Source organism: Lagenorhynchus albirostris, chromosome 20 (assembly GCF_949774975.1).
Source record: "Lagenorhynchus albirostris chromosome 20, mLagAlb1.1, whole genome shotgun sequence".
NCBI lineage: Eukaryota > Metazoa > Chordata > Mammalia > Artiodactyla > Delphinidae > Lagenorhynchus > Lagenorhynchus albirostris.
In genome coordinates this window covers 21,183,400-21,200,027 of record NC_083114.1, presented here as the reverse complement: position 1 = coordinate 21,200,027, position 16,628 = coordinate 21,183,400, and the positions used below count along the sequence as shown (strand labels likewise).

Below are 16,628 nucleotides of genomic sequence, written 5' to 3'. Positions count from 1 at the left end.
GCGCCGTGGTGGGAGGGGCCTGAGGAGGCGGGGCCTGCAGCGGGGCCCGGCGGGGGCGGTGCCGGCGGCCCCCGCCGCGGGCGAGTGAAGGAGAAGGCGGGCGGAGCGGGAGGCAAAAAGCCTACAGCACCCGGTATTCCCAGGCGGTCTCCCATCCAAGTACTAACCAGGCCCGACCCTGCTTAGCTTCCGAGATCAGACGAGATCGGGCGCGTTCAGGGTGGTATGGCCGTAGACGGGGGCGGGGGCCGCGGGCTGCCTCTTGAGGCCCACTTTCGCTGGCGCTGGCGCCTTAACGCCAGCCCGGCGGCCGGCCCGCCCCGGCAGGGCCCCCTCGCCCGCCCAGGCAGGGGGAACGGAGGTCTCGGGTATCGGGCGGCGGCGGAGGGTTTGGCGACCACCTCCCAGCCCAGGGCGGCCGTGACCCAGCAAACCCTTCGGCGCTTGGCGCCCCGCCCAAGATCCCGCACGTCGCTCACAGGCACGTGGCCCCGGAGGCTTCAGGGCCCGGGGCCCGCGGTCCCTTGGGCCTCGGCCCTGCCCGCCCACGCGGCGCTAGGCGCAGCCCGGCCGCAGCCCGGGCCGGCCCTCCTGCCCGACAGCAGCTGGCCCGAAGCCACTGGGAGCCACCATTGAGTCGCCACGGCCCCTCAGCCCCGGCCAGGCCACCCTTGCCCCCACAGCCCCCGCCGAGCTCAGGACCCCGCCCCTGGTGGCCGGCAGGCCCGCGGAAGCGGCCCCTGCCCTCGATCCCGCTCCCGCACCCGGCCGCGGTGACACGCCAGAGGGGCGGGGTGGTGGTGGTGGGGGCTTTTGTCGGAGGGAGCTGTGGAGGGACACACCGGCACACAGGTGGCGGCGCCGGGGCTGGGCGCCGGTGGGGGCGGCCAGGTGCAGGTCGAGGGGCTCGCGGGCCGAAAGGACGGCAACTGGGCCCGCGGCGGAGTCTGGGTCTGGAGGGCTCTGAGCCTCCATCCGCTCTGGTGCCTCGGGGCTACCGGCCCGAAGCCTGGTAGCGCGACACCCCACCGGCCCACAGACGTAGCCTCCCCAGCTGTGCTCACAGCGAGTCCAACCGCAGCCTGCACCCCTCCACGGGACACTTGGATTACTCCCGCGATCCCCACGAGGTGCGGCACCCGGCGGCCGAATGGGCTGAGATCCTGCCCTTGCGGCGCCCTGTGGCCACCTCCGCCTCCCTCACGGTACTGGCCGAGGCCTCGGACCAGCGGGCCCCGGCTCCCAGCTCAGCGCTGCTCCTCCGCCCCTCTCACCTCCTGCCCGACGTCCAGGCTACCGAGCACCCTCCACCCCCGCCCACCTTCATGCCACTCAGCCGGAACCCGGGAGGCCATGCCAACTACCAGGTGTATGACCGTCTGGTGCTGAAGCGGCAACCGCAGGAGGGCCAAGCGCGGGCCAACTCGCTGCTACCTTCCACCTCGGCCTCCAGGCCCTCTCTGCACGGGAGCCAGACTGGGAAAATGAACTTACCAGCAGCAAATGGGGGCAGGGGCAGGGGGCGGCAGGGCATGGAGAGAGGAATAAAGAGCGCCAGAGTCCAGGAAACATTGGTGGTCTGTGGCTTGGAAGCGCCACTCCTTCTGCCAGCCTGGGTCCCTGCGCTTGGCTTCCTGCAATAAGAAGCCAGTGTCCCCTTCTTGGCCTGAGGGTCCCTTTGGTTTAGTGGCCACAGTTCCGCCAGCAGGCCCCTCCTGGTCCTATACCATGCACTAAGTACATCTGCAGCTGCAGACTCCAAACCCCTGGTCTCTGGGCACCTCCTCTGTGTCTCAGCTGTCCCTGTCCACAGAGAGCCTCATACAAGAAGTTGCTTCCAAACTGGGAGGTTCCACATCTGGGCAGGTCCAGCTCCAGGCCCAGTGAAGGGCATGAAGAAGGCTGAGGCTCTGGACTCCAGCCAGGCCTTCAGCAGGCCTCTGAGGCCAAGGTCTTCCTAGTCTCAAGAGGGGCCAAGAGACGCAATGTGTCATTTGAACAAGTGAGTCAGCGGGCGGTGAGCGAATGAATGACCGCTCGAGGGGATGTATGCCGGCCACCGGGCCCTGTTTGACTGTCCAGCCTCAGCTTACCTGACCCTGGTTACCAGGGAATGCCACTCTGGGCCCTCCTTTTCATCCCCCTCCCTCACTGTGACCTCACCACCTGCCCCATTATGACCCAGTCTGGCTCCCAGTTAAAACTGGAGGGCAGGGGGCCCAGGCAGTCCTGGGACCAACGGCCATGGGTGAGCGAAACTACTACCGAGCCGAGCCGTTCACTGGCCCCATCCCCAGGAAATGCCAGGAGCAAGGATACTCAATTCTTCTGATCCCGGTCAGCTTCATCTTGCTCAACGTGGGGATCAACGTGGTGACTATGGTCAGGGCAGGATCTGTGCAGCGCGGTTGGGGGAGCCCTGGGGTCTTGAAGGGGCTGAGGTGGGAGGGCTGCTGGGGTGTGACCGGACAAGGGTTGGATTTCAGGGCTCACCCTGCTCCCGGCCTCCCCCCTCCCCTTCTTCCCTCAACTCTGGAGGCATCTGAAGAGATTCTTGCGGGCACTTTTCAATCGTATTTTCCACAAAGGTGAGTGGGCGCCGGCGTGGGTTCAGGGGATGTGGGCCTGTCCCCTTTCTTCTATCCCTGCCTTGATTCTCAGCCCCTCAGGAACCCAGGCCCTGACCCATCTCGCCTTTCCCCACAGACAAGCAAGCCAGCTGTGTAGGCAGCCATCGCATGTGCATGCGCTGCTCCGTGGATCCCAAGAACCTGTGCTCAAGAGTTTCTTCCCGCTTCTGCCATCGCCCAAGCTTCCTGCTCGGGCAGGCAAACCACCTTGACTACTGCCTGCAGCGGGGCTCGGCGGGGGCGGAGCCGGCTGCCCCCCACCCCCACCCCCACCCCCCACCCCCCCGCCGCGGGCGAGTGAAGGAGAAGGCGGGCGGAGCGGGAGGCAAAAAGCCTACAGCACCCGGTATTCCCAGGCGGTCTCCCATCCAAGTACTAACCAGGCCCGACCCTGCTTAGCTTCCGAGATCAGACGAGATCGGGCGCGTTCAGGGTGGTATGGCCGTAGACGGGGGCGGGGGCCGCGGGCTGCCTCTTGAGGCCCACTTTCGCTGGCGCTGGCGCCTTAACGCCAGCCCGGCGGCCGGCCCGCCCCGGCAGGGCCCCCTCGCCCGCCCAGGCAGGGGGAACGGAGGTCTCGGGTATCGGGCGGCGGCGGAGGGTTTGGCGACCACCTCCCAGCCCAGGGCGGCCGTGACCCAGCAAACCCTTCGGCGCTTGGCGCCCCGCCCAAGATCCCGCACGTCGCTCACAGGCACGTGGCCCCGGAGGCTTCAGGGCCCGGGGCCCGCGGTCCCTTGGGCCTCGGCCCTGCCCGCCCACGCGGCGCTAGGCGCAGCCCGGCCGCAGCCCGGGCCGGCCCTCCTGCCCGACAGCAGCTGGCCCGAAGCCACTGGGAGCCACCATTGAGTCGCCACGGCCCCTCAGCCCCGGCCAGGCCACCCTTGCCCCCACAGCCCCCGCCGAGCTCAGGACCCCGCCCCTGGTGGCCGGCAGGCCCGGGGAAGCGGCCCCTGCCCTCGATCCCGCTCCCGCACCCGGCCGCGGTGACACGCCAGAGGGGCGGGGTGGTGTGGGGGGGGGGCTTTTGTCGGAGGGAGCTGTGGAGGGACACACCGGCACACAGGTGGCGGCGCCGGGGCTGGGCGCCGGTGGGGGCGGCCAGGTGCAGGTCGAGGGGCTCGCGGGCCGAAAGGACGGCAACTGGGCCCGCGGCGGAGTCTGAGTCCGGGCCAGCCGCCCCAGGAGCGTCTGGGGTGCGGCTGCCTTCCAGGGCCGCCTTCTGGCCGCCTGGCCGGCCGGGCCGGCGGGGAGCGCCCCCGCCGGCGCGCGCCGTGGTGGGAGGGGCCTGAGGAGGCGGGGCCTGCAGCGGGGCCCGGCGGGGGCGGTGCCGGCGGCCCCCGCCGCGGGCGAGTGAAGGAGAAGGCGGGCGGAGCGGGAGGCAAAAAGCCTACAGCACCCGGTATTCCCAGGCGGTCTCCCATCCAAGTACTAACCAGGCCCGACCCTGCTTAGCTTCCGAGATCAGACGAGATCGGGCGCGTTCAGGGTGGTATGGCCGTAGACGGGGGCGGGGGCCGCGGGCTGCCTCTTGAGGCCCACTTTCGCTGGCGCTGGCGCCTTAACGCCAGCCCGGCGGCCGGCCCGCCCCGGCAGGGCCCCCTCGCCCGCCCAGGCAGGGGGAACGGAGGTCTCGGGTATCGGGCGGCGGCGGAGGGTTTGGCGACCACCTCCCAGCCCAGGGCGGCCGTGACCCAGCAAACCCTTCGGCGCTTGGCGCCCCGCCCAAGATCCCGCACGTCGCTCACAGGCACGTGGCCCCGGAGGCTTCAGGGCCCGGGGCCCGCGGTCCCTTGGGCCTCGGCCCTGCCCGCCCACGCGGCGCTAGGCGCAGCCCGGCCGCAGCCCGGGCCGGCCCTCCTGCCCGACAGCAGCTGGCCCGAAGCCACTGGGAGCCACCATTGAGTCGCCACGGCCCCTCAGCCCCGGCCAGGCCACCCTTGCCCCCACAGCCCCCGCCGAGCTCAGGACCCCGCCCCTGGTGGCCGGCAGGCCCGGGGAAGCGGCCCCTGCCCTCGATCCCGCTCCCGCACCCGGCCGCGGTGACACGCCAGAGGGGCGGGGTGGTGTGGGGGGGGGCTTCTGTCGGAGGGAGCTGTGGAGGGACACACCGGCACACAGGTGGCGGCGCCGGGGCTGGGCGCCGGTGGGGGCGGCCAGGTGCAGGTCGAGGGGCTCGCGGGCCGAAAGGACGGCAACTGGGCCCGCGGCGGAGTCTGGGTCTGGAGGGCTCTGAGCCTCCATCCGCTCTGGTGCCTCGGGGCTACCGGCCCGAAGCCTGGTAGCGCGACACCCCACCGGCCCACAGACGTAGCCTCCCCAGCTGTGCTCACAGCGAGTCCAACCGCAGCCCGCACCCCTCCACGGGACACTTGGATTACTCCCGCGATCCCCACGAGGTGCGGCACCCGGCGGCCGAATGGGCTGAGATCCTGCCCTTGCGGCGCCCTGTGGCCACCTCCGCCTCCCTCACGGTACTGGCCGAGGCCTCGGACCAGCGGGCCCCGGCTCCCAGCTCAGCGCTGCTCCTCCGCCCCTCTCACCTCCTGCCCGACGTCCAGGCTACCGAGCACCCTCCACCCCCGCCCACCTTCATGCCACTCAGCCGGAACCCGGGAGGCCATGCCAACTACCAGGTGTATGACCGTCTGGTGCTGAAGCGGCAACCGCAGGAGGGCCAAGCGCGGGCCAACTCGCTGCTACCTTCCACCTCGGCCTCCAGGCCCTCTCTGCACGGGAGCCAGACTGGGAAAATGAACTTACCAGCAGCAAATGGGGGCAGGGGCAGGGGGCGGCAGGGCATGGAGAGAGGAATAAAGAGCGCCAGAGTCCAGGAAACATTGGTGGTCTGTGGCTTGGAAGCGCCACTCCTTCTGCCAGCCTGGGTCCCTGCGCTTGGCTTCCTGCAATAAGAAGCCAGTGTCCCCTTCTTGGCCTGAGGGTCCCTTTGGTTTAGTGGCCACAGTTCCGCCAGCAGGCCCCTCCTGGTCCTATACCATGCACTAAGTACATCTGCAGCTGCAGACTCCAAACCCCTGGTCTCTGGGCACCTCCTCTGTGTCTCAGCTGTCCCTGTCCACAGAGAGCCTCATACAAGAAGTTGCTTCCAAACTGGGAGGTTCCACATCTGGGCAGGTCCAGCTCCAGGCCCAGTGAAGGGCATGAAGAAGGCTGAGGCTCTGGACTCCAGCCAGGCCTTCAGCAGGCCTCTGAGGCCAAGGTCTTCCTAGTCTCAAGAGGGGCCAAGAGACGCAATGTGTCATTTGAACAAGTGAGTCAGCGGGCGGTGAGCGAATGAATGACCGCTCGAGGGGATGTATGCCGGCCACCGGGCCCTGTTTGACTGTCCAGCCTCAGCTTACCTGACCCTGGTTACCAGGGAATGCCACTCTGGGCCCTCCTTTTCATCCCCCTCCCTCACTGTGACCTCACCACCTGCCCCATTATGACCCAGTCTGGCTCCCAGTTAAAACTGGAGGGCAGGGGGCCCAGGCAGTCCTGGGACCAACGGCCATGGGTGAGCGAAACTACTACCGAGCCGAGCCGTTCACTGGCCCCATCCCCAGGAAATGCCAGGAGCAAGGATACTCAATTCTTCTGATCCCGGTCAGCTTCATCTTGCTCAACGTGGGGATCAACGTGGTGACTATGGTCAGGGCAGGATCTGTGCAGCGCGGTTGGGGGAGCCCTGGGGTCTTGAAGGGGCTGAGGTGGGAGGGCTGCTGGGGTGTGACCGGACAAGGGTTGGATTTCAGGGCTCACCCTGCTCCCGGCCTCCCCCCTCCCCTTCTTCCCTCAACTCTGGAGGCATCTGAAGAGATTCTTGCGGGCACTTTTCAATCGTATTTTCCACAAAGGTGAGTGGGCGCCGGCGTGGGTTCAGGGGATGTGGGCCTGTCCCCTTTCTTCTATCCCTGCCTTGATTCTCAGCCCCTCAGGAACCCAGGCCCTGACCCATCTCGCCTTTCCCCACAGACAAGCAAGCCAGCTGTGTAGGCAGCCATCGCATGTGCATGCGCTGCTCCGTGGATCCCAAGAACCTGTGCTCAAGAGTTTCTTCCCGCTTCTGCCATCGCCCAAGCTTCCTGCTCGGGCAGGCAAACCACCTTGACTACTGCCTGCAGCGGGGCTCGGCGGGGGCGGAGCCGGCTGCCCCCCACCCCCACCCCCACCCCCCACCCCCCCGCCGCGGGCGAGTGAAGGAGAAGGCGGGCGGAGCGGGAGGCAAAAAGCCTACAGCACCCGGTATTCCCAGGCGGTCTCCCATCCAAGTACTAACCAGGCCCGACCCTGCTTAGCTTCCGAGATCAGACGAGATCGGGCGCGTTCAGGGTGGTATGGCCGTAGACGGGGGCGGGGGCCGCGGGCTGCCTCTTGAGGCCCACTTTCGCTGGCGCTGGCGCCTTAACGCCAGCCCGGCGGCCGGCCCGCCCCGGCAGGGCCCCCTCGCCCGCCCAGGCAGGGGGAACGGAGGTCTCGGGTATCGGGCGGCGGCGGAGGGTTTGGCGACCACCTCCCAGCCCAGGGCGGCCGTGACCCAGCAAACCCTTCGGCGCTTGGCGCCCCGCCCAAGATCCCGCACGTCGCTCACAGGCACGTGGCCCCGGAGGCTTCAGGGCCCGGGGCCCGCGGTCCCTTGGGCCTCGGCCCTGCCCGCCCACGCGGCGCTAGGCGCAGCCCGGCCGCAGCCCGGGCCGGCCCTCCTGCCCGACAGCAGCTGGCCCGAAGCCACTGGGAGCCACCATTGAGTCGCCACGGCCCCTCAGCCCCGGCCAGGCCACCCTTGCCCCCACAGCCCCCGCCGAGCTCAGGACCCCGCCCCTGGTGGCCGGCAGGCCCGGGGAAGCGGCCCCTGCCCTCGATCCCGCTCCCGCACCCGGCCGCGGTGACACGCCAGAGGGGCGGGGTGGTGTGGGGGGGGGGCTTTTGTCGGAGGGAGCTGTGGAGGGACACACCGGCACACAGGTGGCGGCGCCGGGGCTGGGCGCCGGTGGGGGCGGCCAGGTGCAGGTCGAGGGGCTCGCGGGCCGAAAGGACGGCAACTGGGCCCGCGGCGGAGTCTGAGTCCGGGCCAGCCGCCCCAGGAGCGTCTGGGGTGCGGCTGCCTTCCAGGGCCGCCTTCTGGCCGCCTGGCCGGCCGGGCCGGCGGGGAGCGCCCCCGCCGGCGCGCGCCGTGGTGGGAGGGGCCTGAGGAGGCGGGGCCTGCAGCGGGGCCCGGCGGGGGCGGTGCCGGCGGCCCCCGCCGCGGGCGAGTGAAGGAGAAGGCGGGCGGAGCGGGAGGCAAAAAGCCTACAGCACCCGGTATTCCCAGGCGGTCTCCCATCCAAGTACTAACCAGGCCCGACCCTGCTTAGCTTCCGAGATCAGACGAGATCGGGCGCGTTCAGGGTGGTATGGCCGTAGACGGGGGCGGGGGCCGCGGGCTGCCTCTTGAGGCCCACTTTCGCTGGCGCTGGCGCCTTAACGCCAGCCCGGCGGCCGGCCCGCCCCGGCAGGGCCCCCTCGCCCGCCCAGGCAGGGGGAACGGAGGTCTCGGGTATCGGGCGGCGGCGGAGGGTTTGGCGACCACCTCCCAGCCCAGGGCGGCCGTGACCCAGCAAACCCTTCGGCGCTTGGCGCCCCGCCCAAGATCCCGCACGTCGCTCACAGGCACGTGGCCCCGGAGGCTTCAGGGCCCGGGGCCCGCGGTCCCTTGGGCCTCGGCCCTGCCCGCCCACGCGGCGCTAGGCGCAGCCCGGCCGCAGCCCGGGCCGGCCCTCCTGCCCGACAGCAGCTGGCCCGAAGCCACTGGGAGCCACCATTGAGTCGCCACGGCCCCTCAGCCCCGGCCAGGCCACCCTTGCCCCCACAGCCCCCGCCGAGCTCAGGACCCCGCCCCTGGTGGCCGGCAGGCCCGCGGAAGCGGCCCCTGCCCTCGATCCCGCTCCCGCACCCGGCCGCGGTGACACGCCAGAGGGGCGGGGTGGTGGTGGTGGGGGCTTTTGTCGGAGGGAGCTGTGGAGGGACACACCGGCACACAGGTGGCGGCGCCGGGGCTGGGCGCCGGTGGGGGCGGCCAGGTGCAGGTCGAGGGGCTCGCGGGCCGAAAGGACGGCAACTGGGCCCGCGGCGGAGTCTGGGTCTGGAGGGCTCTGAGCCTCCATCCGCTCTGGTGCCTCGGGGCTACCGGCCCGAAGCCTGGTAGCGCGACACCCCACCGGCCCACAGACGTAGCCTCCCCAGCTGTGCTCACAGCGAGTCCAACCGCAGCCCGCACCCCTCCACGGGACACTTGGATTACTCCCGCGATCCCCACGAGGTGCGGCACCCGGCGGCCGAATGGGCTGAGATCCTGCCCTTGCGGCGCCCTGTGGCCACCTCCGCCTCCCTCACGGTACTGGCCGAGGCCTCGGACCAGCGGGCCCCGGCTCCCAGCTCAGCGCTGCTCCTCCGCCCCTCTCACCTCCTGCCCGACGTCCAGGCTACCGAGCACCCTCCACCCCCGCCCACCTTCATGCCACTCAGCCGGAACCCGGGAGGCCATGCCAACTACCAGGTGTATGACCGTCTGGTGCTGAAGCGGCAACCGCAGGAGGGCCAAGCGCGGGCCAACTCGCTGCTACCTTCCACCTCGGCCTCCAGGCCCTCTCTGCACGGGAGCCAGACTGGGAAAATGAACTTACCAGCAGCAAATGGGGGCAGGGGCAGGGGGCGGCAGGGCATGGAGAGAGGAATAAAGAGCGCCAGAGTCCAGGAAACATTGGTGGTCTGTGGCTTGGAAGCGCCACTCCTTCTGCCAGCCTGGGTCCCTGCGCTTGGCTTCCTGCAATAAGAAGCCAGTGTCCCCTTCTTGGCCTGAGGGTCCCTTTGGTTTAGTGGCCACAGTTCCGCCAGCAGGCCCCTCCTGGTCCTATACCATGCACTAAGTACATCTGCAGCTGCAGACTCCAAACCCCTGGTCTCTGGGCACCTCCTCTGTGTCTCAGCTGTCCCTGTCCACAGAGAGCCTCATACAAGAAGTTGCTTCCAAACTGGGAGGTTCCACATCTGGGCAGGTCCAGCTCCAGGCCCAGTGAAGGGCATGAAGAAGGCTGAGGCTCTGGACTCCAGCCAGGCCTTCAGCAGGCCTCTGAGGCCAAGGTCTTCCTAGTCTCAAGAGGGGCCAAGAGACGCAATGTGTCATTTGAACAAGTGAGTCAGCGGGCGGTGAGCGAATGAATGACCGCTCGAGGGGATGTATGCCGGCCACCGGGCCCTGTTTGACTGTCCAGCCTCAGCTTACCTGACCCTGGTTACCAGGGAATGCCACTCTGGGCCCTCCTTTTCATCCCCCTCCCTCACTGTGACCTCACCACCTGCCCCATTATGACCCAGTCTGGCTCCCAGTTAAAACTGGAGGGCAGGGGGCCCAGGCAGTCCTGGGACCAACGGCCATGGGTGAGCGAAACTACTACCGAGCCGAGCCGTTCACTGGCCCCATCCCCAGGAAATGCCAGGAGCAAGGATACTCAATTCTTCTGATCCCGGTCAGCTTCATCTTGCTCAACGTGGGGATCAACGTGGTGACTATGGTCAGGGCAGGATCTGTGCAGCGCGGTTGGGGGAGCCCTGGGGTCTTGAAGGGGCTGAGGTGGGAGGGCTGCTGGGGTGTGACCGGACAAGGGTTGGATTTCAGGGCTCACCCTGCTCCCGGCCTCCCCCCTCCCCTTCTTCCCTCAACTCTGGAGGCATCTGAAGAGATTCTTGCGGGCACTTTTCAATCGTATTTTCCACAAAGGTGAGTGGGCGCCGGCGTGGGTTCAGGGGATGTGGGCCTGTCCCCTTTCTTCTATCCCTGCCTTGATTCTCAGCCCCTCAGGAACCCAGGCCCTGACCCATCTCGCCTTTCCCCACAGACAAGCAAGCCAGCTGTGTAGGCAGCCATCGCATGTGCATGCGCTGCTCCGTGGATCCCAAGAACCTGTGCTCAAGAGTTTCTTCCCGCTTCTGCCATCGCCCAAGCTTCCTGCTCGGGCAGGCAAACCACCTTGACTACTGCCTGCAGCGGGGCTCGGCGGGGGCGGAGCCGGCTGCCCCCCACCCCCACCCCCACCCCCCACCCCCCCGCCGCGGGCGAGTGAAGGAGAAGGCGGGCGGAGCGGGAGGCAAAAAGCCTACAGCACCCGGTATTCCCAGGCGGTCTCCCATCCAAGTACTAACCAGGCCCGACCCTGCTTAGCTTCCGAGATCAGACGAGATCGGGCGCGTTCAGGGTGGTATGGCCGTAGACGGGGGCGGGGGCCGCGGGCTGCCTCTTGAGGCCCACTTTCGCTGGCGCTGGCGCCTTAACGCCAGCCCGGCGGCCGGCCCGCCCCGGCAGGGCCCCCTCGCCCGCCCAGGCAGGGGGAACGGAGGTCTCGGGTATCGGGCGGCGGCGGAGGGTTTGGCGACCACCTCCCAGCCCAGGGCGGCCGTGACCCAGCAAACCCTTCGGCGCTTGGCGCCCCGCCCAAGATCCCGCACGTCGCTCACAGGCACGTGGCCCCGGAGGCTTCAGGGCCCGGGGCCCGCGGTCCCTTGGGCCTCGGCCCTGCCCGCCCACGCGGCGCTAGGCGCAGCCCGGCCGCAGCCCGGGCCGGCCCTCCTGCCCGACAGCAGCTGGCCCGAAGCCACTGGGAGCCACCATTGAGTCGCCACGGCCCCTCAGCCCCGGCCAGGCCACCCTTGCCCCCACAGCCCCCGCCGAGCTCAGGACCCCGCCCCTGGTGGCCGGCAGGCCCGGGGAAGCGGCCCCTGCCCTCGATCCCGCTCCCGCACCCGGCCGCGGTGACACGCCAGAGGGGCGGGGTGGTGTGGGGGGGGGGCTTTTGTCGGAGGGAGCTGTGGAGGGACACACCGGCACACAGGTGGCGGCGCCGGGGCTGGGCGCCGGTGGGGGCGGCCAGGTGCAGGTCGAGGGGCTCGCGGGCCGAAAGTATGGCAACTGGGCCCGCGGCGGAGTCTGAGTCCGGGCCAGCCGCCCCAGGAGCGTCTGGGGTGCGGCTGCCTTCCAGGGCCGCCTTCTGGCCGCCTGGCCGGCCGGGCCGGCGGGGAGCGCCCCCGCCGGCGCGCGCCGTGGTGGGAGGGGCCTGAGGAGGCGGGGCCTGCAGCGGGGCCCGGCGGGGGCGGTGCCGGCGGCCCCCGCCGCGGGCGAGTGAAGGAGAAGGCGGGCGGAGCGGGAGGCAAAAAGCCTACAGCACCCGGTATTCCCAGGCGGTCTCCCATCCAAGTACTAACCAGGCCCGACCCTGCTTAGCTTCCGAGATCAGACGAGATCGGGCGCGTTCAGGGTGGTATGGCCGTAGACGGGGGCGGGGGCCGCGGGCTGCCTCTTGAGGCCCACTTTCGCTGGCGCTGGCGCCTTAACGCCAGCCCGGCGGCCGGCCCGCCCCGGCAGGGCCCCCTCGCCCGCCCAGGCAGGGGGAACGGAGGTCTCGGGTATCGGGCGGCGGCGGAGGGTTTGGCGACCACCTCCCAGCCCAGGGCGGCCGTGACCCAGCAAACCCTTCGGCGCTTGGCGCCCCGCCCAAGATCCCGCACGTCGCTCACAGGCACGTGGCCCCGGAGGCTTCAGGGCCCGGGGCCCGCGGTCCCTTGGGCCTCGGCCCTGCCCGCCCACGCGGCGCTAGGCGCAGCCCGGCCGCAGCCCGGGCCGGCCCTCCTGCCCGACAGCAGCTGGCCCGAAGCCACTGGGAGCCACCATTGAGTCGCCACGGCCCCTCAGCCCCGGCCAGGCCACCCTTGCCCCCACAGCCCCCGCCGAGCTCAGGACCCCGCCCCTGGTGGCCGGCAGGCCCGGGGAAGCGGCCCCTGCCCTCGATCCCGCTCCCGCACCCGGCCGCGGTGACACGCCAGAGGGGCGGGGTGGTGTGGGGGGGGGCTTCTGTCGGAGGGAGCTGTGGAGGGACACACCGGCACACAGGTGGCGGCGCCGGGGCTGGGCGCCGGTGGGGGCGGCCAGGTGCAGGTCGAGGGGCTCGCGGGCCGAAAGGACGGCAACTGGGCCCGCGGCGGAGTCTGGGTCTGGAGGGCTCTGAGCCTCCATCCGCTCTGGTGCCTCGGGGCTACCGGCCCGAAGCCTGGTAGCGCGACACCCCACCGGCCCACAGACGTAGCCTCCCCAGCTGTGCTCACAGCGAGTCCAACCGCAGCCCGCACCCCTCCACGGGACACTTGGATTACTCCCGCGATCCCCACGAGGTGCGGCACCCGGCGGCCGAATGGGCTGAGATCCTGCCCTTGCGGCGCCCTGTGGCCACCTCCGCCTCCCTCACGGTACTGGCCGAGGCCTCGGACCAGCGGGCCCCGGCTCCCAGCTCAGCGCTGCTCCTCCGCCCCTCTCACCTCCTGCCCGACGTCCAGGCTACCGAGCACCCTCCACCCCCGCCCACCTTCATGCCACTCAGCCGGAACCCGGGAGGCCATGCCAACTACCAGGTGTATGACCGTCTGGTGCTGAAGCGGCAACCGCAGGAGGGCCAAGCGCGGGCCAACTCGCTGCTACCTTCCACCTCGGCCTCCAGGCCCTCTCTGCACGGGAGCCAGACTGGGAAAATGAACTTACCAGCAGCAAATGGGGGCAGGGGCAGGGGGCGGCAGGGCATGGAGAGAGGAATAAAGAGCGCCAGAGTCCAGGAAACATTGGTGGTCTGTGGCTTGGAAGCGCCACTCCTTCTGCCAGCCTGGGTCCCTGCGCTTGGCTTCCTGCAATAAGAAGCCAGTGTCCCCTTCTTGGCCTGAGGGTCCCTTTGGTTTAGTGGCCACAGTTCCGCCAGCAGGCCCCTCCTGGTCCTATACCATGCACTAAGTACATCTGCAGCTGCAGACTCCAAACCCCTGGTCTCTGGGCACCTCCTCTGTGTCTCAGCTGTCCCTGTCCACAGAGAGCCTCATACAAGAAGTTGCTTCCAAACTGGGAGGTTCCACATCTGGGCAGGTCCAGCTCCAGGCCCAGTGAAGGGCATGAAGAAGGCTGAGGCTCTGGACTCCAGCCAGGCCTTCAGCAGGCCTCTGAGGCCAAGGTCTTCCTAGTCTCAAGAGGGGCCAAGAGACGCAATGTGTCATTTGAACAAGTGAGTCAGCGGGCGGTGAGCGAATGAATGACCGCTCGAGGGGATGTATGCCGGCCACCGGGCCCTGTTTGACTGTCCAGCCTCAGCTTACCTGACCCTGGTTACCAGGGAATGCCACTCTGGGCCCTCCTTTTCATCCCCCTCCCTCACTGTGACCTCACCACCTGCCCCATTATGACCCAGTCTGGCTCCCAGTTAAAACTGGAGGGCAGGGGGCCCAGGCAGTCCTGGGACCAACGGCCATGGGTGAGCGAAACTACTACCGAGCCGAGCCGTTCACTGGCCCCATCCCCAGGAAATGCCAGGAGCAAGGATACTCAATTCTTCTGATCCCGGTCAGCTTCATCTTGCTCAACGTGGGGATCAACGTGGTGACTATGGTCAGGGCAGGATCTGTGCAGCGCGGTTGGGGGAGCCCTGGGGTCTTGAAGGGGCTGAGGTGGGAGGGCTGCTGGGGTGTGACCGGACAAGGGTTGGATTTCAGGGCTCACCCTGCTCCCGGCCTCCCCCCTCCCCTTCTTCCCTCAACTGTGGAGGCATCTGAAGAGATTCTTGCGGGCACTTTTCAATCGTATTTTCCACAAAGGTGAGTGGGCGCCGGCGTGGGTTCAGGGGATGTGGGCCTGTCCCCTTTCTTCTATCCCTGCCTTGATTCTCAGCCCCTCAGGAACCCAGGCCCTGACCCATCTCGCCTTTCCCCACAGACAAGCAAGCCAGCTGTGTAGGCAGCCATCGCATGTGCATGCGCTGCTCCGTGGATCCCAAGAACCTGTGCTCAAGAGTTTCTTCCCGCTTCTGCCATCGCCCAAGCTTCCTGCTCGGGCAGGCAAACCACCTTGACTACTGCCTGCAGCGGGGCTCGGCGGGGGCGGAGCCGGCTGCCCCCCACCCCCACCCCCACCCCCCACCCCCCCGCCGCGGGCGAGTGAAGGAGAAGGCGGGCGGAGCGGGAGGCAAAAAGCCTACAGCACCCGGTATTCCCAGGCGGTCTCCCATCCAAGTACTAACCAGGCCCGACCCTGCTTAGCTTCCGAGATCAGACGAGATCGGGCGCGTTCAGGGTGGTATGGCCGTAGACGGGGGCGGGGGCCGCGGGCTGCCTCTTGAGGCCCACTTTCGCTGGCGCTGGCGCCTTAACGCCAGCCCGGCGGCCGGCCCGCCCCGGCAGGGCCCCCTCGCCCGCCCAGGCAGGGGGAACGGAGGTCTCGGGTATCGGGCGGCGGCGGAGGGTTTGGCGACCACCTCCCAGCCCAGGGCGGCCGTGACCCAGCAAACCCTTCGGCGCTTGGCGCCCCGCCCAAGATCCCGCACGTCGCTCACAGGCACGTGGCCCCGGAGGCTTCAGGGCCCGGGGCCCGCGGTCCCTTGGGCCTCGGCCCTGCCCGCCCACGCGGCGCTAGGCGCAGCCCGGCCGCAGCCCGGGCCGGCCCTCCTGCCCGACAGCAGCTGGCCCGAAGCCACTGGGAGCCACCATTGAGTCGCCACGGCCCCTCAGCCCCGGCCAGGCCACCCTTGCCCCCACAGCCCCCGCCGAGCTCAGGACCCCGCCCCTGGTGGCCGGCAGGCCCGGGGAAGCGGCCCCTGCCCTCGATCCCGCTCCCGCACCCGGCCGCGGTGACACGCCAGAGGGGCGGGGTGGTGTGGGGGGGGGGCTTTTGTCGGAGGGAGCTGTGGAGGGACACACCGGCACACAGGTGGCGGCGCCGGGGCTGGGCGCCGGTGGGGGCGGCCAGGTGCAGGTCGAGGGGCTCGCGGGCCGAAAGGACGGCAACTGGGCCCGCGGCGGAGTCTGGGTCTGGAGGGCTCTGAGCCTCCATCCGCTCTGGTGCCTCGGGGCTACCGGCCCGAAGCCTGGTAGCGCGACACCCCACCGGCCCACAGACGTAGCCTCCCCAGCTGTGCTCACAGCGAGTCCAACCGCAGCCCGCACCCCTCCACGGGACACTTGGATTACTCCCGCGATCCCCACGAGGTGCGGCACCCGGCGGCCGAATGGGCTGAGATCCTGCCCTTGCGGCGCCCTGTGGCCACCTCCGCCTCCCTCACGGTACTGGCCGAGGCCTCGGACCAGCGGGCCCCGGCTCCCAGCTCAGCGCTGCTCCTCCGCCCCTCTCACCTCCTGCCCGACGTCCAGGCTACCGAGCACCCTCCACCCCCGCCCACCTTCATGCCACTCAGCCGGAACCCGGGAGGCCATGCCAACTACCAGGTGTATGACAGTCTGGTGCTGAAGCGGCAACCGCAGGAGGGCCAAGCGCGGGCCAACTCGCTGCTACCTTCCACCTCGGCCTCCAGGCCCTCTCTGCACGGGAGCCAGACTGGGAAAATGAACTTACCAGCAGCAAATGGGGGCAGGGGCAGGGGGCGGCAGGGCATGGAGAGAGGAATAAAGAGCGCCAGAGTCCAGGAAACATTGGTGGTCTGTGGCTTGGAAGCGCCACTCCTTCTGCCAGCCTGGGTCCCTGCGCTTGGCTTCCTGCAATAAGAAGCCAGTGTCCCCTTCTTGGCCTGAGGGTCCCTTTGGTTTAGTGGCCACAGTTCCGCCAGCAGGCCCCTCCTGGTCCTATACCATGCACTAAGTACATCTGCAGCTGCAGACTCCAAACCCCTGGTCTCTGGGCACCTCCTCTGTGTCTCAGCTGTCCCTGTCCACAGAGAGCCTCATACAAGAAGTTGCTTCCAAACTGGGAGGTTCCACATCTGGGCAGGTCCAGCTCCAGGCCCAGTGAAGGGCATGAAGAAGGCTGAGGCTCTGGACTCCAGCCAGGCCTTCAGCAGGCCTCTGAGGCCAAGGTCTTCCTAGTCTCAAGAGGGGCCAAGAGACGCAATGTGTCATTTGAACAAGTGAGTCAGCGGGCGGTGAGCGAATGAATGACCGCTCGAGGGGATGTATGCCGGCCACCGGGCCCTGTTTGACTGTCCAGCCTCA

The 16,628-nt window shown here is 69.1% G+C and overlaps 8 non-coding genes across 8 annotated transcripts; all 8 read right to left on the bottom strand.

The window, feature by feature from the left end:
* Positions 1 to 118: 118 nt before the first annotated feature.
* On the bottom strand, positions 119 to 237 carry LOC132512182 (5S ribosomal RNA). Its single transcript, XR_009537918.1, has one exon. It is a non-coding gene; the product is annotated as a 5S ribosomal RNA (ribosomal RNA).
* A 2,724-nt stretch (positions 238 to 2,961) lies between these two features.
* LOC132512181 (5S ribosomal RNA) lies at positions 2,962 to 3,080 on the bottom strand. The gene has a single exon (XR_009537917.1). It is a non-coding gene; the product is annotated as a 5S ribosomal RNA (ribosomal RNA).
* A 937-nt stretch (positions 3,081 to 4,017) lies between these two features.
* LOC132512180 (5S ribosomal RNA) lies at positions 4,018 to 4,136 on the bottom strand. Its single transcript, XR_009537916.1, has one exon. It is a non-coding gene; the product is annotated as a 5S ribosomal RNA (ribosomal RNA).
* A 2,724-nt stretch (positions 4,137 to 6,860) lies between these two features.
* Positions 6,861 to 6,979, bottom strand: LOC132512179 (5S ribosomal RNA). The gene has a single exon (XR_009537915.1). It is a non-coding gene; the product is annotated as a 5S ribosomal RNA (ribosomal RNA).
* A 937-nt stretch (positions 6,980 to 7,916) lies between these two features.
* LOC132512178 (5S ribosomal RNA) lies at positions 7,917 to 8,035 on the bottom strand. Its single transcript, XR_009537914.1, has one exon. It is a non-coding gene; the product is annotated as a 5S ribosomal RNA (ribosomal RNA).
* A 2,724-nt stretch (positions 8,036 to 10,759) lies between these two features.
* On the bottom strand, positions 10,760 to 10,878 carry LOC132512177 (5S ribosomal RNA). Its single transcript, XR_009537913.1, has one exon. It is a non-coding gene; the product is annotated as a 5S ribosomal RNA (ribosomal RNA).
* A 937-nt stretch (positions 10,879 to 11,815) lies between these two features.
* Positions 11,816 to 11,934, bottom strand: LOC132512174 (5S ribosomal RNA). The gene has a single exon (XR_009537911.1). It is a non-coding gene; the product is annotated as a 5S ribosomal RNA (ribosomal RNA).
* A 2,724-nt stretch (positions 11,935 to 14,658) lies between these two features.
* Positions 14,659 to 14,777, bottom strand: LOC132512173 (5S ribosomal RNA). The gene has a single exon (XR_009537910.1). It is a non-coding gene; the product is annotated as a 5S ribosomal RNA (ribosomal RNA).
* Between the last annotated feature and the right edge of the window lie 1,851 nt (positions 14,778 to 16,628).